The sequence below is a fragment of the Phascolarctos cinereus genome, unplaced genomic scaffold (genome assembly GCF_003287225.1).
Source record: "Phascolarctos cinereus isolate Bilbo 61053 unplaced genomic scaffold, phaCin_HiC Scaffold_5;HRSCAF=322, whole genome shotgun sequence".
Taxonomy (NCBI): Eukaryota; Metazoa; Chordata; class Mammalia; order Diprotodontia; family Phascolarctidae; genus Phascolarctos; species Phascolarctos cinereus.
Window position 1 is genome coordinate 153,949,609 of NW_027555958.1, and position 23,713 is coordinate 153,973,321.

The 23,713-nt window shown below is 38.9% G+C and overlaps 1 protein-coding gene across 2 annotated transcripts in view; it reads left to right on the forward strand.

The window, feature by feature from the left end:
* The window catches only part of PDSS2 (decaprenyl diphosphate synthase subunit 2), a 275,272-nt gene that overhangs the window by 45,840 nt on the left and 205,719 nt on the right, over positions 1 to 23,713 (forward strand). Inside the window, exon 1 of one of the 2 annotated variants that reach the window (XM_078155211.1) lies at positions 20,046 to 20,138. The exons of the other annotated variant lie outside the window; for it this stretch is intronic. The gene's annotated coding sequence lies outside the window, so the exon portion shown is untranslated. Of the gene's footprint in view, positions 1 to 20,045; positions 20,139 to 23,713 lie in introns of those variants that run through there. 2 annotated transcript variants of the gene reach the window in all.

Genomic DNA, 23,713 nt, shown 5'->3' on the forward strand with positions numbered 1-23,713 from the left:
TTAAAGTACTATAGTAATGTTAGTTATGATTATTATATTACCTCCACATTGTGGCCCCTTTAGTTAGATATAGATCATAGGATTTAGAGCCAGTGGTGGTCTTAGACATTAGCTAGGCCAACATATGTTAAGGATAATTTTTCTGTAGTTCTTTGTTGCTTTTCATTTAGTAGAAAGTTTAGACTAGTGCATCAAAAGAGCTAGATTTATGTGCTGGTGGGTCATTATAGCAGTGAGGAAGGAAGGAGCCCCCTGCCTAGTCGGCCATATCAGTTTTAATCAGTCTACCCCAGTATTCCTTTCTGTCTTCCTTTGGCCTTTTCTTAAGGTTTTCTCCATTGCTGAGGTCTTGGGGACAAAGGCCTTCCACCCTGATCCCCTTCTCTGCTGGCCCAGCATGACAGCCTCTAGGTAGGACTCTCTTACTTCCTCCTGCTTTTGCCTATTGAAAGATAAGCCTTTTGGGGCCTGATAGAACACCTCATCACCACTTGTCACAAGGGAGAACCTTGAATGGTCTAATCATGTGCTTTCCTCCATGGACCTTATACCAATCTTTATACTGATTATAATCATTTCTCAGTGAATGGCATATTCCCACCCCCTGATACTCTTCCCAGTCCAATGATTCAGAATCCCCAGGAGCCAGTGTACAAACCCTCATCCTCAGCTGTTCATTCCTTTACTTCCATCTTCCTCAGTCCTGCCCTATGCCTTGCTCTGTGTCCTCTAGGACTTCTAATCCATAATTACCTAACTTCATTTCATCTTAAATATCTTCCTTTCTCACTCCTTCCATATACTGGTTCTCACTGAGACATAATGCTCAGCATTATTTCTTTCCTTTCTAGTACTGGCTATACTTCTTATTACATCCCCTGACTTACTAGTTGAGGTGGGAAGGTTGTAATACTCCTTCCTCCCCATTGCCATGTCTAGATTCTCTCTCTACCGTTCCTGTTCAGCAACTTCTCTTCCCATGATGGTCTCACTATTCAAATTTATCACCCAATCTAGATACAGATAAATAAATAAAATAGATAAATAACCATTTATCTGTTGACCATGCCCCTTTTACCCCTTTCCCTTAGGATGTTCTTCTTTTCTCTGTAAGACCGTTGCCTTATTTATAGCCTTTCTTTTTATACCTCAAATCCCTCATATTACAGGAATTCAGTATACATGCCAGTTGTCCCTAAAATGCCTAACCTCCCAATTCCTTATTCTACTTAATTCCCATGACCTGCTGCTCTTCACTCTTCCCCAGTTACAGAGGTGGTCATCTTTAATTCTTCCATCATCTGCAGGTGAAATTCCTTTATCTGATTAGTCTTTCATTATTCTATCTTTCCCTATACCTTATAACCCCTAACCCTGTTCTTCCTCACTGTCACTTCCATTCTCTCTACTCCTCAGTTTTTTTCCCTGCCTCTATATTGGCTGTTGGGCAACTAGGTGTTGTAGTGGATAGATCACCAGGCCTGGAGTCAGGAAAACCTGAGTTCAAATGTGATCTCAGATACTAGTTATGTGATCCTGGGCAACCCTGTTTGCCTCAATTCTACATCTGTAAAATGAGCTGGAGAAAGAGATGGTAAACCACTTCAGTGTCTTTGCCAAGAATATCCCAAACAGTGTCATGAAGAGTCAAACATAACTGAAACAACTGAACAGCAGTAACCTATTAGCTGTGCTCTCCTGACCTCTCGGTGAACTGATTCAACTCTACGCCATCCTCTACTCTCATATTCCTTTCCCACTTGTCTTTTTGCCTATCATTCCTTGCCAAACCCCAGCCTTGGGATTAGTCCCACCATCTGCTGCTTTTGTTCCTATTCATGTGCTATTAAACCTAGCTTGAGGAAATCTCTGAATTGTTGACTGGGTTCACTAATTTATGTTGTCCACAAATTTATGTTCTCTAATCTCAGCTGGGCCCTTACTGCAGCAAGGCAATCATTCTACTCCTCCCTAATCATTTTGCTGTGTCACTCTCCATAGCAGCTGTTTCAAGTCTTAACATTTTTTGTTAAGCCTCCCACATCATCCCCATGCATCCATCCTTTCACCTGTGGACCTGTCTTTGTACGTCACCAAAAACAGTGAGGACATTTGCTAAGGTATCCCTTTTTTCTCCTCATCTCTCTTCACTCAGGCATCTTTCCCCATTATCTCCTTCTTCAGTCCTATTTATATGGGTTGCCAAGGCCATGCCCTCTATATGCACCTTTGCATACGTAGTGTTGTATGTGTAGTAGACCATTAATAATATACACTTAATGGAAGAATTAAACCCCAATAAACATTAGGTAGTATAAGACCCATTGCAGTAATGCCATTTAAATGTCAGGAATGGTTTCTCTATTTTTTCTTTGTCATTGTCTTCTGATTTATGAGCCATTGAATTAAAATCCACATTTTGAAGTAACTGACTTATGAGTAGTCAGCTCACCTTGCTGAATGTTTTCTCAATGTACAAGCCTTTACTTGTGAGCCTATTTTCCGATTCCGATCCCTGTGCTAATAATGTGTAGGTCTTCATATCCATCTTCATAATGTATGGTATTCTCCCCTTATTATAGCATGAGTTCCAAAGGTTTTATTTTGTTTTGTTTTGTTTATCCAGAAGTAGTTGGAGGTACATCTCTAATATCAGCATTCTCTTAGTTTAGGTTCAATTTTGGGAGGAAATAAGGCACTTATAAGTCATTGAACATTTAACAAAGGAAGTTTACTTTTCTCTAACATAGCAAGAATAAGCAATATGAATGCCAGAGGCCTTGCTAGACTCGGCCTCTCTATCTTTACAGAAACAGGTCTGATCAACAGGTCATTAGGTGGTAGAGACTTATATAGTCTTAGGCACCCACCAAATCTGAGAGGCCTAGCTAGATGCTGCTTCATGTGGCTGGGACTCTTTATGCTCCTAGATGACCAGGGAAGCTGGGACCAATTAAATCCCAAGGGCAGGTTTGTCATGAGATTTGTCCTGTCCTACGCCATGTTGCTTTTAGGGTGAGGTGGGAAAGCTGCGTTGGGAAAATCCTGGCTCTATCACACTAATAGTGAGATATCAGTGCTGTTTGTCAAGAAACTACAGATCTGGCAGAAAGCAGTATTGAAAGCAAACTTCTTAATTAGAGCATACTTATATCTCTGCTTTTTCTATTTTGACATGATGGGATCTATTCCTGGTTGTCTTATCTTTATGCACCCTGATCTTAGTCTCTTCAGTGTCTAAAGATCTCATGTTCTGTGTAATGACACTTACCCTGAGGTGTCTTGGGCAGTGATAATATTCCTTCTCCCTAGTTGTTGTGGGTCCTTCATCTTAAGAATTGCCTGATTAGCATCATGTCAGGATCTGAGCCTGATTGCCCCTTTTTTGATTTTCCTTATTTTATCACAACCCCATCAACCACTGGCACTTCATCTCTCCTGGGAACCACACTTGCCTACCTCATGGGTGTAACAAGACCCAGGCAAATTCCTGTTTAAGGTTGGGGAAAAAAGGGAACTACCTTGATCCACCTTTGGCCCATTTACAAGTTCTCTGTGGCCATATCCTTGCACTCATCATCCAAAGATAATACATCCCATGGTTACAGAGAGTCCCTTCCTCTGCCAGTGCTCTTCCTGGAGATTGTGCTGAATCAGTCTGCTTGCCTTACTCACCTCTGGCCTCTGTGGCCTTTGGGCTTACTTGGCTCCTCTGTCACCCTTAGATATGCCTGACCTGTGGCACTGTGTCAGGATACCCTAGGCCTGTCAGCCCTTGCCAAGTACTGGGTCTAACCTCCTGGCAGCCACCCCTACCTCCTGAGATTTGTTTTAAGGAATATAAAGTACAAGGGCTGGGAGAGTAAACCCTGTGTTATCCCAAGTAAAAAGAGGGAACTTAATTAGGGGCTTACCCTTAACTTTGTACCCTTACTTCCCAACCTCATGAGTAAAGCCAGTAGGGGCAAGACGTCTGTGACATCAGGAGAATATTTGTTCTGATCAAAGAGATGTTTATCTTGTAGTACATGTGGGCCGGTTCTTTGCTTTTTAATTTATGAATTTCCAATTTCATTTGGATCACTCTAAGAAGTAATCAAAAAATTCTAAGATTTATCATGTCTGCTGTTGAGACCAATTATGAGCATACAGGGAAACCTCTTCTTGTGTTTTATTATAAACATATGATAAACCAATTAAGGGGAAACTATGAATGAGAAAAAGGGGAAGAGGTTGGGAACCTAGATAAGAAAGGGTAAGTAAGCAAAAATATTGCTGCAACAGGGACTATCTAATGCTTATATGGATCTATGATCTCATTCACTTGGGTATTTCCTAACCAATCTAGGGCTGCCTATCCAGCATAACTGCCTTGTTCTGCCGTAAGTTTGCCCCTAAGCAATTCACTTGATGTGCTGTTGGGCCTTCTCTGGTTTCTTTTGACATTGTGTGAGATAATGCTGAAGTATTCAGGCCATCTATCTGTTATGCCAACAGTAATGAAAGGGATAAAAACACTTAAAAAAAAACCAACCAGTAGAACTCTGATAAATTGTAATGAACAGTTTCAATCTTGGAGAACTGATACTCCTTAGTGGAAAGGTGGGAATTGTGGGTGCCGAATATAATAGACACTGTCAGACTTAGTAGTTGTGCTTATTGGCTTGCTTTAAATGTTTTTCTTTGTTAAAAGGAACTTTTTGGTGAAAGCAGGGGAAGGATGACTGGTGTAAAAATAGCAGGCAACAATAAAACTTTTTTTTTAAGAAGCAAAACAAAATTAATTACATTACACTTTAAAAACATAGTAAGTGCTTGATTTATGATTAAATTTATTATATGGGGGAAGAAAATGTGTGGAGACAGGAAAGGGTAGGACAAAATTGAGCAATGGTTAAAAATCCAATTTTGCTGGAAGAGATCAAACAAGTTCATGTATGGAAAAACAGTTGTAAACTTTAGATCTATAAATTATATGAATGTCAATTATTGTTGTCTTTAATGGCAAGTATCCTGATAAGGATGCTATCTCATCTGACACTGCACATACATTAATTTGTATTGTTAATTTGTCTTTTTATGTATATATCTGCTTTCTGATTTCCTTAAATAGGGTGTGTAGTCCTTGAGGAGCAGAGACTAGCTCTTATTCTTGGACATTACCAGTAGTTAGTAAATGATGATGATGTGTAAAAAAAGATCTAAATCCAGTTTTAATTAGATAGCATTAGCTTATTTCCCCCTCCCCTACCCTCCCATTGAGGAAAAACTTGGTAACAAGAAAGCTTGGTGACCAACCCAAATGACCAAAGTCAATCAAAGACATTTAAAGTTGAAACTAAGAGGAAAAATGAAAAAAAGATCAGTCAAGATCTTTATAACGAACTCGTTTTTTCATCAATGGCAAAAGTGCCTCTGTGTTTGGATTCTGAAATCATAGTGCCTGATGTATTGTTGGTCAATAAGCAGTCAAAAGGCACTTATGAAGCACCTACTATGTGTAAGGCACTCTGCTAAGTGCTGAGGCTATAAATATAAAGAAAAGCAAAGATAGTCCCTGCTTCAGGAGCTCACAGTCTGATGGGGATGAGAGCAAACAAATATGTACAAACAAGCTATGTAAAGGCATACCTCAGAGATTTGGTGGGTTTGGTTCTAGACCACCTCGATAAAATGAATATTGCAATAAAGCAAGTCACACGAGTTTTTTGGTTTCCCAGTGCATATAAGTTATGTTTACACTATACTGTGGTCTACTAAGTGTCTAAAACAATGTACGTAATGAAAAATACTTTATTGCTAAAAAAAATGCTAACCATCATCTGAGCCTCCAGCAAATTATAATATTTTGCTGGTGGAGAGTCTTGCCTCAATGTTGATAGCTGCCAACTGATCAGGGTGGTGGTTGTAGCAGTTTCTTAAAGTAAGACAACAATTGACTCTTCCTTTCAGTTGAATGCTTAGAGGCCATTACAGGGTTTATTAACTGGACTAATTTTAGTATTCTTGTGTCTCAGAGAGTAGGGAGGCTCAAGGAGTGGGAGAGAGACAGGAATCAGCTGGTCAGTGGAGCAATCAGAAGACACACACAGCATTTGTTGATTAAGTTCACTATTTTACATGGGCATGGTTCGTGATGCCCCAAAACAATTACAATAGTAACATCAAAGATCACTGATCACAGATCACCATAACAGATATAATACTGTTTGAAATATTGTGAGAATTACCAAATGTGACACAGAGACACTATGTGAGCACATGCTGTTGGGAAAATGGCGCCAATAGACTTGCTCACAGGGTTGCCATAACCTTCAATTTGTAAAAAATGCAGTATCTGTGGCAATAAAACAAAGTTTGCCTGTACTGTATAAATAGGAAATAATTAACAGAGGGAAGGAACTAAAATGAGGAGGGATTGAGTATGGCTTCCTGTAGAAGATGAGATTTTAATTGATTCTTAAAGGAAACCAGGGAAGTCAGCAGGCAAGGTTGAGGAGAGGGAGCATCCCTGGCTCTGGGGTCAGCCAGAGAAAATGCCAGGAGGAAAGAGGTGAAGTATCTTGTTCTTGGAACAACCAGGAAGCCAGTGTTACTGGATTGACGAGTACGTGAAAAGTGTAAGAAAACAAGTATTGCATAAAAAAGTAGAAATATCACTAAAAACAAAGATGGGGAAAGCAACAAAATTAAACCAAGTATATGTAAAGGAGGTCCATGCTGGAGACAACACAATTTTAAGGGGATTGAGTAATGAATTGTCAAGAAATAGAGAATACCAAATGTTGGGAGGTGAGATGGGGTGGTGGAATCATGAATCTTTTTGTTAGCCATCTCCTCTAAAAAGGCAATTGAGATAACTAATGATTCCATACTCTACTTGCCCATCTCTACCAAGTGTTAATTAGCATAATCTCTATATATGCATCAAGGGCAACTTTGATAAAACTCTGAGAAGAGTAACAAGTCTTTATAGTCACACATGGGCCAAAAGATACGCAGTTTTGGTTCCATTGGTGTTTTACCCAGTTCCCAACACACCCCCTACAAGATTACCCTGTGCTTTTTTAAAACAAACAAACAAAAACATTGGATTCAGCAGAATTTCTTCACCTGTCAAATGAAGATGTAGTACTAGATGATCACTAAGGTCCCTTCCTGATCTAAATCTGGGAGCCTGTAGAGCAAAATGCAAGTGCTCTACTAATAAGCTGTCTCTCATGTATGTGGAAAAACCACATGAAACCCCGTGAAAGAAGTTACACCCGTTATATCTTTTGAGCAATCTGGTATGATTTTGGCTGATAGTGAGGCAACTGAATACACTAAATGCAAACCTTGGAATCTGCTATTCAATTGAATAAGTATGTAAAGGCTCTGTTCTAGGTGTTGGAATATAAAACTGAATAAAGAAGCACATGGAGTTTTCAGTCTAATTCCTTATACTCTACCTCTGCAGCCCCGGACCTGGCATAGAATACTGAACCTAGTAGGCACCCATTAAAATAAGCTAATGTCAGCTAGGTAGGTGACACAGTGGATAGATAGAGTGCCAGGCCTGGAGTCAGACACACTCATCTTCGTGTGTTTAAATGTGGCCTCAGACATTTACTTGCTGTGTGACCCTGGGCAAGTCACTTCACCCTCAGTTTCCTCATCTGTAAAATGAGCTGGAGAAGGAAATGGAAAACCACTCTAGTATCTTTGCCAAGAATACCCCAAAAGGGGTCAAGAATAGTCAGACAACTGAAAAATTACTGAATGATGTCAGTCCAAGTCATCTGGAACATCTCAGTACTAAAAGAATTGTGGATGTGATGGATGAATTGCTGTCAGAAATCTCTAAAAAATTCTGGAGAATGAGCAAGGAGCCATAGGACTAGATGTGGGCAGATGAGATCCTGATTTTCAAAAAGGGAAACATGATAGATTTTTCAAATTGTCAGTGTTCTTGCCTTCAGTTTCTGGCAGACTTATATAACAGATTACAGTATTAAAAGGGATGATTTGTGAACAGTGGGAAGAAGAAACAATGATCAACAGTTAGCTTTAAGATCATAGGATTGTAGATTTAGAGGTAGACTCCTTCATTTTAAAAATGAGGAAACTGAGGCAGAGAGAAGTTAAATGACTTGTCCAAGTTCACACAGGCACAAGTAGCAGAGGTGAGGTTTGAACTCTGGTTCTCTGACTACAGAGCTATCGCCCATGTCCCTGTATTATTCTACATTAGAATCTAAAATGAGAAAAGTGAGAGTCCTTCGTCCTTCTGTATTCTGCCTGGATCAGGCCATCTCTGTAAAATTGAGTGCAGGTTGGGGTACTACATTTTAGGATGAGTTCTGACAAACTGGAATGGCTCCAGATGGGTACTGCGTGGTAGTGAAAAGACTTGAAATCTTCCATACAAAAATTGGAAATGCCCATCTCTACAAAGTATTAATTAGAATAATCTGTATATGCATCAAGGTTAACCTTGATAAAGCTCTGAGGAGATTAACAGGGAGCCTCTATCTTTATAGTCACACATCTGACCAACAGATGGGCGCGGGAAAAAAAAGAAAGAAAGTGGAAATGTGTAGTTTGGATAAGAGAAAATTTAAGGAGACAGAACTGCTGACTACAGGTAATTAGAGAACCGTGTAATAGTTATTGTATTTGTTCAGACTGATCTACAGAGCAGGACAAAGAACTAGCAGGACATCAGAAACTAGATCGGGGCAGGTTTTGGCTTAATTTGAGGAAATCTTCCTAATAATTAGAACTGCCCCGAAGTAAAATAGCTACACTGAAAGTTAATGAGTCTTATTTCTGGATCTCTTTAGGAGGACAATGTTGATCCTGCATGAAGATGTTAGCAAGTGGGGGATCCCTCTTCTGGAGAATTGTTGAGGTTTACTTCCAACTTGCCACCCAAAATGATTTTTTGTTGTGGCGTGGGCATCCTTATATAGAATATGTCTGTACTGTTTTTTAAAGTTGAGTTTGAATATCCTTTGTTCTGTGCCTTATATTGTTACATTTTTTTGTTTGGATTTCTTTGTGATCCTTGGGTCTTTAAATTCTTTTGTATCATAGGCAGTAACTAATCTCCTTTTCCCCAAAACCAATTTGATTTCCTGTCACACTTACTGTTTAGTACAATCAGTAAGTACTAGGTTAGCATCTTTTTTTTTTTTTAATGTAGCACATGTTGGTCTGAGCTCCCCAACTAAATTGTTAGGTCCTTGAGGGCAAGAATGGGTACTGGAGGCATACCCCACCCCTCCCCTGCAATGATAGGTCCAATGAGAAAGCTCATTATATACTTAATTAATTTTGGAAGTATTCTGCCATTTGCATTTCAGAACCAGGGTTGCTGAGAGAGCCCTGAGATGTAGTAATTTTTTGCTGTCAAAATCATGTCAATGGGTCATGTTTCATTTAATTTAAAATAATATTTGGTGCAAAAAATACCTGAGCAAGATAACTTCCCTTCTGAGAATTATTATAAAGATGAACATGGAGCTAAAGGAATTCAGAAAGATGACACTGCAAATCTGGAACTTTCTTAAAAGAGGGAAGGTGATTTTCAGCAGTCAGGATAGTGGAGGTTTTAAAAAATAATTTCTGTCTTCTGCTGCTGTAGGCAATTTCAAGTAGTTTTTATTTGCTAAAGGCTAAGTAGAAATTGTCAGGAAGTTTGATGAAGTCTCTGCAATGGTTCAGGCAAAGTTATTGTGTATTTATGAGTAACTTTATTCCTTACAAACTGAGACTTTGCATTGCCAAAATGTGGGCTTGTATCCCTGTGCTTTTCATAAGAGGACTGACTCTTTTAGTATAGACTTGTCTCCCTCTATACTGTTTCACTTGGTGATCTTATCGTCTCCTATGGATTTAATTGTTATTTCTGTACTAATGATTGTCAGATCAACACATCCAGCCCTAACCTCTCCATTGACCTCCAGTCTTGCATCTTCAACTGCCTATATTGGATAGACATCTTGTACTCGATGTCCCATAGACATCTTGAATTCAACATGTCCAAAACTGAACTCATCTTTCCTCCCAAACCTTCCTCTTATTCTGTCTTCTTTATTACTATTGAAAGCACCACCATTCTCCCAGTCCCCCAGGCTCACAACCTAGGTGTCATCTTCAAGTCTGCACCCTTTCTTCATACTCCCCCCCATGTGCAATCTGTTGCCAAGCCTCATTGATTTTACCTTCATAACATCTCCCATATTCACCCCATTTTCTCCTCTGACACTACCACCACTTTGGTACTGACGCCTGTATTACTGCAAAAGCTTCTTGGTTGGTCTCTACTTCGAGTCTCTCCCTGTACCATTTCATCCTCCACTCAGCTAACAAAGTGATCTTCCTAAAGTACAGGTCTTGACCCACCCCCACTCAATAAACTCTGGAGGCTCTCTATTATCTCCAGGATCAAATATAAAATTCTATATTTGGCATTCAAATTCTTTCATATCCTATCCACCCCCACCATTCTAGCAGTCACCATTCCTTATACCTTACATCCTCCACAAATATCCCCCTTCCGTTCTGTTCCTGCAACAAAATACACCGACTCCCAACTCTGGGCATTTTCATTGGCTGACCTCATGCCTGGAAAGTTCTCCCTCTTCATTTCTGCCTCCTGACTTCCTTCAAGTCCCAGCTAAAATTCCATCCTTTACAAGAAGCCTTTCTCAATTCCTCTAGATTCTAGTGCCTTCTCTCTGTTGATTATTTCCAGCCTTTCTTATACAAATTTATGTATATGTACATATATATTCATTTATACATGGTTGTTTGCATGTTGTCTCCATATTAGACTGTGAGCTTCTTGAGAAGCAGGTACTGGCTTTTGCCTTTCTTTGTACCCTCACTGCTTAGCATAGTGCCTGGCACATAGTAGGTCTATAATAAATATTTATTAACTGAGTATAAAAATGGTGGCTAAAACTTCTGTTGGGCATGTTTTTGTTGAAGGGAAATGATTGGTTTGGGTTCCTGTATTCTGCAGTCATTGAAGACTATGGTATTCACACTGGCTTTTTTAACTTTTAGACTTCTGCAGTAACTGTTTTTAGCTTTTTTTAGCTTAGGGTTATTTCTTTACACAGGAATTTTCCCTACTTGGAAAGTGGCCAAAAGTTTATCTATTTTATTTTATTATTTAGTTTTCCTAGTTTATCAAAAGTGAGTTATACAATTATTTAAAAACAAGCTTTTGGAGTAGAGGAGATGGGGGCTGTGGTCCTACTGTTATATTAAGCTTTGGTCATAAGATCACAAATGGATTTGACTGAAAAGTCCTTCTGGCAGTTATGTCAGTTACTTTGGAGTCATTGCTTCCAAAAGTTTATGTCAGGGACTTTACAGTATTTACATGCATTCCCCAGTGCACATTGTGAACAGAGTATCAAGAAAATATTTACCCCAAATAATTTCTCCATACTCTTTCTCTCCCCGCAAAAGAAGGCTTTTCCCAGAGAATGTTCTTTCAGATCAGACAAAGGGGTCAATGAAAGTAGCAGCCAGCTGCTGGCTGGAGTAGGGGAACCCTTCTGCTAGTACCTTCTTTTCAAGATTTCTTTACATTTATACTGTGTATGTCTTTTAAGTACATAGTTATTTTTATGTTGTCTCCCCCATAGAATGTGATACCATTGAGGGCAGGAATTTTTGGGGGGAGAAGGAGGAGGGAGTTTTCTTTATATCCACTACTTAATAAATGATTGTTTACTAGCCATTTAATAACCATTCTACCCTCCTTTAGCTAATTCTCTCTGTGTTTCTCTCTCTCTCTCTCTCTCTCTCTCTCTCTCTCTCTCTCTCTCTCTCTCTCTCTCTCTCTCTCTCTCTCTCTCTCTTTCACTTTCCTCTGTCTCCTGGTTAGAGGTTCATGGCTTTGGGACTACCTCTAGGACAGTTAAGGGAGATGGACAGGTTTTCTAGTTAGGGAAGTCACCCTTTTATTTTTCTGAATCAAAGTACTTGAGACCCAAATCTAGAACCTGAAAAGAAATCCCTCTGTCGATGTTAACTTTTAGTGAGAAAGCTTCTCCCCTTTCCCACATTTTTCTTTTCTTCTTAGAAGAAGATTTCATCATGAAGACTGAGAAGAGTAAGTCTTTTACTCTCTAGGTCAGGAATTACCAAAAGAGTAGAGAATTTTAAGAAGATCTAGGCTGTTGCTATTAACTGTACTACTATAACACTATGTATGAATGACTTTGCCATTCTTGAGAAGCAACTCCTTGAGACCTGTGTTGGAATACTTGCCTCGGATACTTATCCAACTCATTTCACAGATGAGGAAACTGAGGCAAATGAGATTAAATGATTTGCCCAGGGTCACACAGGTAGTAAGAGGCCAGATGTGAACTACTGTGCTTTATCCACTGTGCCACCTTTACTAGTTTTTTCAATTGACCTTTCTGAAATATAATGTATAATGTATACTGGGAATGATCAGTCGTGTTACTTTTCCCATAGCTTTGTGAGAAACGAAAAGGGGGCCGGATAAAATAGCTCCTTTGACAAGATCTGATTTGGGAATCTTGTCATTGCTTGCCACTCCCTATAATACTCAGATGTAGTTCTTGTTAAAGATTTAAATTGTAGCAATGGGGATTTTGAACTGGAAGGGACTTCAGAGAACTACCCCCAACCCCTTTCTAGAGAAGAAGAAACTGAGGCCAGGAAGAGTGAAGTGACTTGTCCAAGGTCACACAACAGGAGAGTAAGGATTTGAATCCAGTTTACATCGGGATCCAATTTTCCTTCTTCTACACGTTGCCCATATGATTTGAGGAGCCAGCAGAGGGCAGCAGAGTCCTGACTGAGCCAGGGCAGTATTACCCTGACCTCCATAACTGAATAGGTGATTTCTGGGGTAAAAAGTTCACTGGGAATATTTCTTACCTGGGGCATGAGTCTGAGGATAGGTAGATGGAGGTACATAATTCTCAAAAAGCTGAAATCTCCAGAGTTGTGATCATAAAGAAGAAGGGTAAGAACCAAGGCAAATAGCCCCTAGGTAGACATGCAAGAAAGCGGTTGGAGAATTGGTGGGAAACCAAAAGAAAGCCGAGTGACAACACCCCTTCTGGGGCTTAAAAGTCCTGTGGTGACTTGCCTTCTTTGGGATCACAAGTTGCTTTGCACATTTTTATCTCTGAGTTGTTGGTTCTCAAGCTACATTGGAGTTGGGTTGGTTTTGGTTTGGGTTTTGGTTTTGTTTTTTAACTACTTCTGATGGAAGAAAAGGGACTCCTTTAGGCTTGAGTAATAGCATAAGCCTTAGGGTAGAAAGCTTCAAAGAGGAAATCTTTCTAGGCTAGAGAGACATCCTGTAGTTTCCTTTGTTGACTTTTCCTTGGTTCACCCTGTTTCTAAATGTCAAGTAGGGATAATTAGCAATATTTATTTGTATTATTAGTAATTATAAGAGTAACATCAAATTAGCCTAATTGCATTAGGTACAGATAGCTTCTGTACTTTATGTCTTCTTATTTGTTACCCTAACCACAACCTTATTCTTTGATCTCTAGGGTTAACGTCTTCCAGTTGTGGCTTGGCTATTCTGCAGCAGCCTGGGGCAAATGTTCTTTCTGCCTTATCTTGAGCTTAAGCAATTAGAGCAGAATTTTTTTTTTAAAGATATCTGCTCCCCCTCCCTTTCTTGTACAAAAAGGGTATAAGCAAAAAGAGTTTAAGGCTCATTGAAAAAGTTTTTGCCCAAGCTACCCCTCCCTGTTGGTCATTCAGAAGGCTCTATAAAGAGAGTTCATTTAAATGAGAGTTACAAATGTTCCTGGAAGATCAGACTGCTACTTCAGTCAGTCATGCAGGTGGGATCTCAGTTCCCAGGTCAGAGGCCACAGGTACGTCTCCAGGCTTGTCTCTCCTGAGAATAGCTGACCAACCTTTGTAGACTTTGTGACTGAAGATGCAAAAATGCCTAGGGAAAGAACCAGCTTCTAGATGTCGCAGGCCGGGTAGGTTAAACCAGACCCTCCTGTGGGAACTCAACCCATAACAATGATCACCCAAGAAAGCAAGTTTGAGAGGCTCTGACAAGATTATTTGAGAGAACTTGCTGATTAAATTTCCCATTGCACTTATGAGTTTCTGTTTCTTAAATCTAAGCTCAGTTACAAAATAATAGGGAAATAATGGCAGAGATAATTCTAAATAACTTTTCCTATTTTATTTTTTATTGTTATGAAAGGTATTGGGGGGGAAAAAAGCTCTTTGAAGGCCACAACTTTTAATATGTTTGGACTTTTTTCACCCTCCCAAAGGCGCTTAGCCATAAATTCTTCTGCAGACTTCCTCACACAGAAACTTGTCCTGTGGTGGTAGAGCCGAACAGATCCTTGATCTTTTCATTAAGAGAGATTTCCTCCTGGTTAAAAGTGACTCACATAGATCAGTGCTAAAATAAAAAGTGACTGGTATGATTTCTGCATGAAATAGGGCCCTAGTACTAATGAATAGCACAACTTAGTGCTTCAGAACGATACTCCATATTTACCATGTGATATCACACTGGTTTTTATGTAATCCCAATCTTTACTATATACAGTTATCCCTTCCACATGGTGGGAGTTAGGGGCACAGCACCCCCATGATCTAGAAAATCTGTGTATTATATTATAATCATATACATATATATTTTATGCAATTCTGAGTTTCTAAACTTTTTCTGTGTCATCTGCCGGCCTTCATGTATCATCTGTGGCTTCTGCAAAACTCCCTCAAAATTCCCATTTAATTTCTTATGCCCACAGTGATATATCGAAACCAAGATGGGGAAAGTCCCAAGGTGGAATGGATAACTGTAGAACACCAGTCCTGGCGTCAGGAGGACCTGAGTTCATATATGGCCTCAAACACATAACACTCACTAGCTATGTGACTCTGGGCAAGTCACTTAACCTCAGTTGCCTCACCAAAAACAAAACAAAACATAAAGCCCTAGTTGGTACAAACCTTAAGGGAGTGTGAGAGCCAGTGCTGGAGAGGATAGGGATGATCCTGTACCATTAGAGGAGCCAGGTAATGGCGAAGAGATGGAAAGTGTGAAAGAAAGAGATCCAGGATGAAAAGGAGTTTGTTCGTTATGGAATGGAAATTCCAGAGGGCACAGTGGAAAGGGGTTGGAGTTGGATTGTGGGTAGGGTTACAGTGGAGGGGATAGGAGTGAGAGAATATAAGTAGAGGGCAAAGAACAGTTTTCTCTTCAATGCTCTTGATTAATTATTACAGGGATAGGGAGAGAAAAAGAAGCCATCAGGGGTAACTGGGAGTTGGCAGATGGGGAGAGAAGATCACAGTCTCCAAGGGGTGTTGCAAAGAGTCAGGCTGGGTCTGGTTCTGTTCTTTCACTTGGTTGGCTGGTAGAGAGAGGGGAGGCATGGGGTGGCATGGGGGTGGGAGTGGAGAGTGGTTTCCCAGCTGGCTGGGGGTTCTAGTTGGCTATTGGCCCTGGATCTGGTCTGGATTTAAACAGGTGGCCCTGCTGGGAATGGGCCTGAGGGGGTCTATGGTGACTGTGCCTTTAAGGTGCTAACAGTTTAGTGGAAGGGAAAACCTTGGGGTTCCCTATACTACATAAAGAGAGTAAATGTCTAGTTTTGTGAGTCAACTGACTCCTCTCCTGAGAGCCCTGTGGGATTTCTACTTACTGAAAATCTTAGCTCCTGTCCACTGAAACAAACATATTCTGGGAATTTCTGTGCTTGTTTGGAAGGTTTGGGGGAGGGGGAATTGGTATGAGAAAAGGGAATGTTATGAGTTTCCCATTCTACATAGAGGGGCAGGCTTTGGGGATTCTTTGCTGATTCCAGCATTTTTTTCCCCTCCTTATTGACTTAAGGAAGAAAGCTGTGACTTCTAAGATGAAAAGGACCATGCTCTACATAGGATCATGACCTTCTATCAAATCTTATTGGATGTTGCAAGGAACAGTGAAAGACTTAGTTACAATTTCTTGGGCAAAATTCAGTATATAATAACATTTTTATTAGCTAAATAAGAGATATATCCTGGTACTGGAAAATACACAATAGATAATTTGGCCTTTTTGTCATTGATGGATTCAGCAGGTATTCAAAATATCAATAATATTTTAGAGTTTTCCTTGTACTTCTAGGAAATATATAGCTTAAGGAAAATTGACAAATCAATGAAAATGTTCTAAGCAGGAGGTCAGAACTGTGAATTCATTCCTACTTACACTTTTAGGATCTCATTATTATTATCAAAAAGTATATATTAAGTAATTAGATATACACAAGACAGTGTAAGGCACCATACTACAAAGTAAACTAAAAAAGGGAGTTTAAAATCTGAGAACAATAAAAATAGAAGAAATAGAATAATTAAATTTGAATATACAAATGGATAAAAATGTGTCTTATAGGTCTGAGATAGGAAGCAAATGGTAGCAAGTTTCATGTCCATCCTAGATACTTGGGGGATATTTTCCATCTTTTGTGATTCCATCTATGTCTCATGGGATGTACTAAAATGTGAATTCACTTATTGATTGAACAACTCTATAGCAGTTTCCCCCCTGTAACTTTTGCTTCATAAAATCTCTGAGTTGAAAGAAAGTTTAAAGGTCATCTTATCCAACCTCCCACCTTCTACAGAAATTTCCTATGCAGCGTCTCTGACAGATAATCATCCTCCTTCTGCTTAATCATTTCCAAGGATGAGGTACTCATGTATTTTTTGAAAGAGACAATTTCATTGTTTAAAAATGGGAAATTGGGGCAGCTCAGTGGATAGAGCACTGGCCCTGGAGTCAGGAGGACTTGAGTTCAAATCCGGCCTCAGACACATAACACTCACTAGCTGTGTGACTCTGGGCAAGTCACTTAACGCCAATTGCCTCACAAAAAAAAAAAGTGAAACTAAAAATGGGAAATTGTACCTTATCTTAAGCCAAAATCTGACCCTTAAACTTCGCATGGTGACTATTCTTGAGTCCAGAAATTAACTGGACAGCTATAGGTGTGAAGGGAAGGGATGGGGGAACTTCTGGTGAGTTTCCCTTCACTGGAGTTCTTCAGGTGGAGACTAGGTGACTACTTGGGGATTTAATTCAATGCCTGCTGTGCGCCAAGCCCTATGCTTGGTGTGGGGTCACAAAAACAAATTCTTGCGCTCAAGGAACTTTTATTCTTTTGGGTGATGTGACTGTCTGTTTTCTACAAACTAACCTTGCTAAGTTCATAAAGGTTTATTGTCTGAAGATGAGTCATCAAGGGATTTTTTTTTTTGGTGGCTTCAGAAACTCGTGAAACCTATTCAAGCGTGAAAGGCTTGTTGTGATCAGGATAGGTGAAATCAGTGCGTTCATGGTCTTTTAAAAAAAGTATTGAAGTCTTTTGATTTGAGGGGCAATGTGGTATAGTAGAAAGGTTGCTGGACTTGGAGCAAGGAAAATGTGTTTTAAGTCCTGCTGCAGCTACTTGGCTATTGTCAGGCCATTTAATCATTTTTAAACTTGAGTTTCCTCTCATCTGTAAAATGGGGATAATTACACCTGTAGTACCTACCTTAAAGGACTATTTTGAGAATCAGATGTCTGCAAATTATCATTATTATTATTATTTCCTCAATTACCATGTCAGTTTCTTAAGGGAAGAGGTTATAGCTTCATCTTTTTACGTGCCTGATTTCTAGCACAGCACATTTAATGAAGTGGCTGCTCAAGAAATGTTTGAATGAAGGAATTAATATTGCATTCCTTCTGGGGATAAAATTATAGCACAACTCTCATGTAAAGGAAGAAATAAAGCATTCCCAACCTTAGGAATCTTATGAAAGAAGGGATCATCATGTCAAAATAGAGTGTTGATATTAAATCACTTTCACATTTTTAAAGGTGTTCTAATATTAGAAATATCACAATGCTATGAACATGTGAAAATGAAAAAGAACATGCCTGATTTAATGTTAGCCTAGCATTGTGTAACACTAGCTTATTGGTTACTGGGCAAGTAATTTAGTTTTTCTGGGTCTCAGTTTCTTTACCTTAAAAATGAAGAATTTGGGCAAAACAATCCTTAAAAACTTTCATTTTTCAATTTTTTTCCGCCCTCTGACATGATTAAAAGGAGTGCTAAATTGCAGTCGTTGCTAATACAATAATAATAGCTCCTTAATGTTCCTTATAGTTAAAAATCAAAAGGAAAACTTACTACTTAAGGTAGATTATAAAGATTATTTATACTTTCAATTGTACACATATGCAAACTGTAAAATTTACATTTTAGAAAGAGTACTGTGTAGAATTTTGACACTAAAATAGAAATCATGTACTTTAACTGTAATGAATTATTTTTAAACCCATAGAGAGGAAAAATTTTAAAGTAGTGAATTTGAAGGCCTAAAATTGAATCATAACATTTAACTCAAAAAGTCATTTTATTGTGAAAGCATTATAGAGACATTAAATTAAATACCTAGCAGTATGCTAAGCAAAGTAGCCTAATTGTGGTCCCTAAAGTGCCAAGTATCCAAAAAAAATTAATTATACGTTTAACCAGTATTGCCTGATTTCTTTGAGCTGCACCTAATAAATTTAGTTGTATCCTGGGATGTGAAAAAGTAAGTAAATAAAACCAGCATCACAAGAAAATGCAACAGATCCATGAAGGAGGTAAAGCAACAAAAACAACAACAAAAAACACCCTCTATTCTAAGGCAGCGCAATGAGAGGTGAGTTAATGACCTTCTGTTACTACTGAGTATTTAAAAATACCATATTTACGGAGCTCTTTTTTCCTTTCGTAGCCAGGCATGTAGTAAGCACTTAATTAGCTTGTTGGTTGACTGTAGGAGAAGGAAGGAAAAAGGAACCTGATTATTTGGGCCTCATTTGTCTACTTTAAAACCACCTCAGTTGAGTAATCAGCCACTAGGGTCCATACTCATGGAAGCTTGAAAGAGGTAGAATCATGATTTCTTGAGATAGAATGGACCTCAGAAGTCATTGGACTTCAGTGTATAACCCTAGTAGGATTCCCCATTTGTGACAAATGGTCATCGAGCAACCATTTGATGTGCCCCGTAATTGAGGAAGTCACTGTCTCAAAACAGCCAATTCCAGTTTTGGAAAGCTCTTGTTGCTAAAAAGTCTTTTTTCTCATGTCATCTTTGTAACTTTTTATTCATTGTACCTAGTTATACTCTTTGGGCCAGGCAAAAAAGTCTGGTCCTTCTTGAATATGACAACCTCTTCCAAGTATTTGAAGGTGGCTAGTGTGTCCGTCGGCATCTGTATGGTACAGTAGATAGAATGCTGGGCTTGGAGTCAGAAAGACTCATCTTCCTGGGTTCAAATCTGGCCTCAGACACTTATTAGCTTATTACCCAGGGCAAGTCATGTAACCCTGTTGAACATGACTGAAAACAACTGAACAACAACGTGCCTCCATTAGCTCTTCAGGCTATAAATGGCTCCCTGTTCCTTCAATAGAATTTCATGAAACATGGTTTAAAATCTCCTAACCATCTTTAAAATGACCCTCCTCTGAATACCTTCTGTTTGTTAATATCCTTCCTGAAATGTAGCTCCAAGTACTCACTCAGTACATGTACTCCTCAAAGCAGAGTGTGAAACACCTTCCTCTTTCTAGTACTGCTTCTGTTAATGCAGCCTAAGACCAAGTGAACTTTTTTTGGGCTATCCTTTCATGCTGATGATTATGAAGCTTACTGTCTGCTAAAACTCTGAGGTCCTTTTCACACAAATTGTTGTTCAGCTACAGCTATGCCATTCTTTACTCGTACGGAGGAAGTTTTGAGCCTATTTAATTTCAACTTGCAATAGTCCATCATTTTAGCTTATTGAAATCTTCTTTATTCAATTCAAAATTTATTAAAAGTATGTGGGCTAGACTCTGGGGATAATAATGCCAAGAGTGACGCAGTTCCTTTTTTTCCAAAGGGCCTGTAGCCTAGTAGAGGACAAATGATGGTTTCTTCTGTAATTGTAATTCAGATTTAAAAATGGGAAAATGCATAGGAGAAGTCACAATGGGTGACCCAAGGGAGTCAGAAGGAGACATTGATTCTGTCCAGCATGATCAGGGAGGCCCTCATGGAAGATGTAGCAACTGAACTTGGTAAGGAGAGAAAAAAATCAATAGATGGGGGTAAATAGGAACCAAATCTAGGCTTGAAGAATAGTGTGTAAAAAGCCATCAGAGATGAAAGAAAACAGGATTAAGATGGAGAAACTTAGAAGTAGTTCTGTTTGGTTGGAGTTTATTAGGACAGTTTATTGTTATAAAATCTTCAGTTTATTAGGACAGTTATGACAAATTCCCAATGGCTTTTGAACAAGGGAACCAAATTTGTTCCTTAAAAAGATTAGTTTGGAAGCAAGGTAAAAAGGCTAGAGTGTAGTGAAGAGAGATTTTCAGATTTTCAATTCTCTTATCAAACATATCAGTTTCCAACTTTGTTGTTAAAAAACCTGATAAGCATGCCATCTTTATTTCAAAGTAATGACAAAAATATAAAATAAGACCGGACCAAGAAAGAGGCATATATCATTACTCCTCACCTCTGCCTCTCAGTCCCTAGCTTACTTGAAGCCTTAGCTGGGACTCTATCATGTGAAGCCTTTTCTAACCCCCTAATTCTTTATGTTCTTTCTCTTTCCTCAAATTACCTCTTTTAGTTACCCCCGTACACATTATTACCCTCCGCTCTCCAGGTGAATGCCATGCCCTCCTTGAGGGTATGGATTGGTTCATTTTGTCTTCTTCACATAGTAGAGACTTGATACATGTATGTTGAATTAAATGGAAGGAACTCACATTTTGCTGGACTAGATGCAGCAACACAGCACATTGTTCAGGTAGGCAGATCAATTGGTAGATAGGGTACTGGGCCTGAAGTTCAGCTGTGAGTTCCAATCCTGCCCTTCCCACTTTAGCTGTGTGACCCTCAATCATTTAATCTTCTCAGTCCCTTTTTCCTCACCTGAAAATGGAGATAACAGTAGCACCTACCTCTCAGGGTTGTCATGAAGATAAAATGAGATGCTAGCTATCATCATCATTTATCATTATTATTATTATCCTATAGAATCTTAGATGATAGGTTTGTTTGTTTGTTTGTTTTTGTAGCTAAAAAGTACCCTTAGGCAACGCCATCATTTTACTGCTCAGGAAATTGATCACCAAGGTAGAGTGATTTGCTCCTGGTCACGTTGCTGGTTTGTGGCAGTGCCATCTGTGGACCCCAGGGCCCCTAGATTGCTGGTCTTTTCACTACAAAATATTGCCTGAAGATGTACCTGATAGATACTTGAAACTCCTTCCACCCAAATGATCATGTTGATCATGTCTGTGAAAACTGATGCATCCCTTTGATTATATGAGTCCATGAGTCCATGTTCAAATTGGTTACTAGAAGAAACTGGTAAATTGGTAGTAGTACAGTTCACATTCTAGTATTCTCTGCTTTTTTCTGCTCTGAATTGAACTTTAAAAGGTTAATCCCATTTTTGCAAGATTACAATATACCATGAACAGGTGGTTAACTAGATTCCTACAGATGCTTAGCTTCTTTTGCTTAAAAAAAAATCCTTTGGGCATATTTTGTCCAAACAAAGAATATGGTGTATTATGTTTTAGAAACAGTCCATAAAAATGGTTTTAAGAGCAATTTTCATATAAATCTTCCCATACCTTCCTATTTTCTCAATTTCACTATTTCTTTTACCTTAGTACTATTCAATTATATTATGGTACCATAGTTTAGCCATTCCCCATTCTATGAGCGTAATCTGTTTTCACTTTGTTGCTGCTGCAAAAATGCTGCTATAAATGTTTGGGTATATTTTGAAGAAGCAATAACCTTTTTCACAACTAAAATGAAGAGGTTATTAAAGAGAGAACCTCAGTATTAATTATTGCCACCTTTTTTCTGTGTAGTCCTGAGTAACTGGTTGCAATAGATGTTTTAGAAATATTTAAATATCAGCAAATGAGAGGCAGCTTGGGGTGTGGTGCTAACAAGAACTGCTTTTATTATTATTGTTCTTGCCTCTGCTCCTGACTAGCTTTATAACCTTGGACCTCATCTATAACCTCCAGGCCTCATTTTCTTCATCTGTAAAATGAACGGTTTGGATTGACTGACTACTAACGGAGTACGTGAGGTGTTCAGGGAGGACTAGCATCTCTGGTGTGAGGGCTTGCTGAGCCCTGTTCAGGGCTGCTCATCCAACATTTGGTGGCCACCTTCACCCAACTCACCTGTGGTTTCAAGAAGCCATAGCATATGTGGTGGCCACATCCCAATAAAACCATCTCAGCCCACAGGCCAGACCAGGTTGAGAGTAACTAATGGGCTTCAAACCTGTTGGTAAGTTGGGGGATGTCTGCCCCAAATATGTGAAGATTTTCCCTGGTGGAATAGGCAGATGAGAACAATGTGTTTCAACAGCCATGAAAGCGATCAGAGTTGGGTCAGACATTGAAGACACCAAGGTCATCCACTGTATCCTGGGCCATTGCCAGTAGTCATGAGTTTTGTTCTACCGTTGGACTTCGATGACAGTGGAAGAGAGAGCGAGGCCAATGATTTTACCCAGCTCTGTGTCACTTAATCCAGCACAGTATAAGTCAAGACATGACCCATAATGTCTGTGATGTCATAGTCCTGTTTGAAAACAAAGGACAAACAGCAACAATTACGTGCCTACTATTTGCAAAGCACTGTGTCAGGCATCCAGGACACAGGTGCCTGTATAAATAAATGGTAGCCCTACACTTTATATTCTACTGAGTGAACTATTTCTTTAGGCAAGTTTTTTATTATTTTTTATTTTTTAGAATAGTGTTCTTCTTTTGGAGCCTTAGTATTACCATTTTCCCTCATGAGTTATGAACATTCCTATGTCATTTCTAAAATTTTGTAGCCTTAGACTATCAGGGTAAAATATGGAGGGACAGCATTTTTTTAAAAAGTTCTTTTTTACTACTTAGACCACACCACAAAACAGGAAGTAGTGTTCAATATTGGGACAAATTGGATTGTGAATCTACTTAACTTTCCCCCCATATTATGTTGTCTTTTTATAGTTCTGGTACTTGAGAAACTAGAAAAATTGGCATAATTATGTGCTTGGATGGATGTGAATATGTAAGCATGCAGAAGATGGATGAACATTGTGGAAGTATCTTCCTCGTCATAGATAATTTTTTTTTATTTTAGTCTGACATCTAGTTGACTATCTCTGTAGTGATTCTTTGAATAACAAGATACTTTGTTATAAATAAAAATCTGAATTTGACTCATTAATTATAACTGTCCAAGATCTTTTATTTCAAAAATGCATACCAGCAAAAGACTAAGAGTTATGGTAAGTCAGAATAACTAGCATTTAATGAAACATTTCCCCTTGTTCTATTTGAAGAACACTGCCCTATCTACCAGAATAAATCTAGAAAGTACCATAATTCAACTTCTAAGCTGCTTTTTCTTAACCTTTTCTACATTGTTGAAGGAAGGGAGAGTAGTCTCTGATCAGGTATAGTCATTAATGTTAGAATCTTTGACAAATGTTGCAGTTAGTATTTTGTATGCCTTTCAAATGGGGTAGTTAAAAATAGATTTCATTTGAAGTCCGGGTTCTTTAGTTCAAATCTTGGCTCTCTTAAGAGTGACATTGGCAAATCATTCT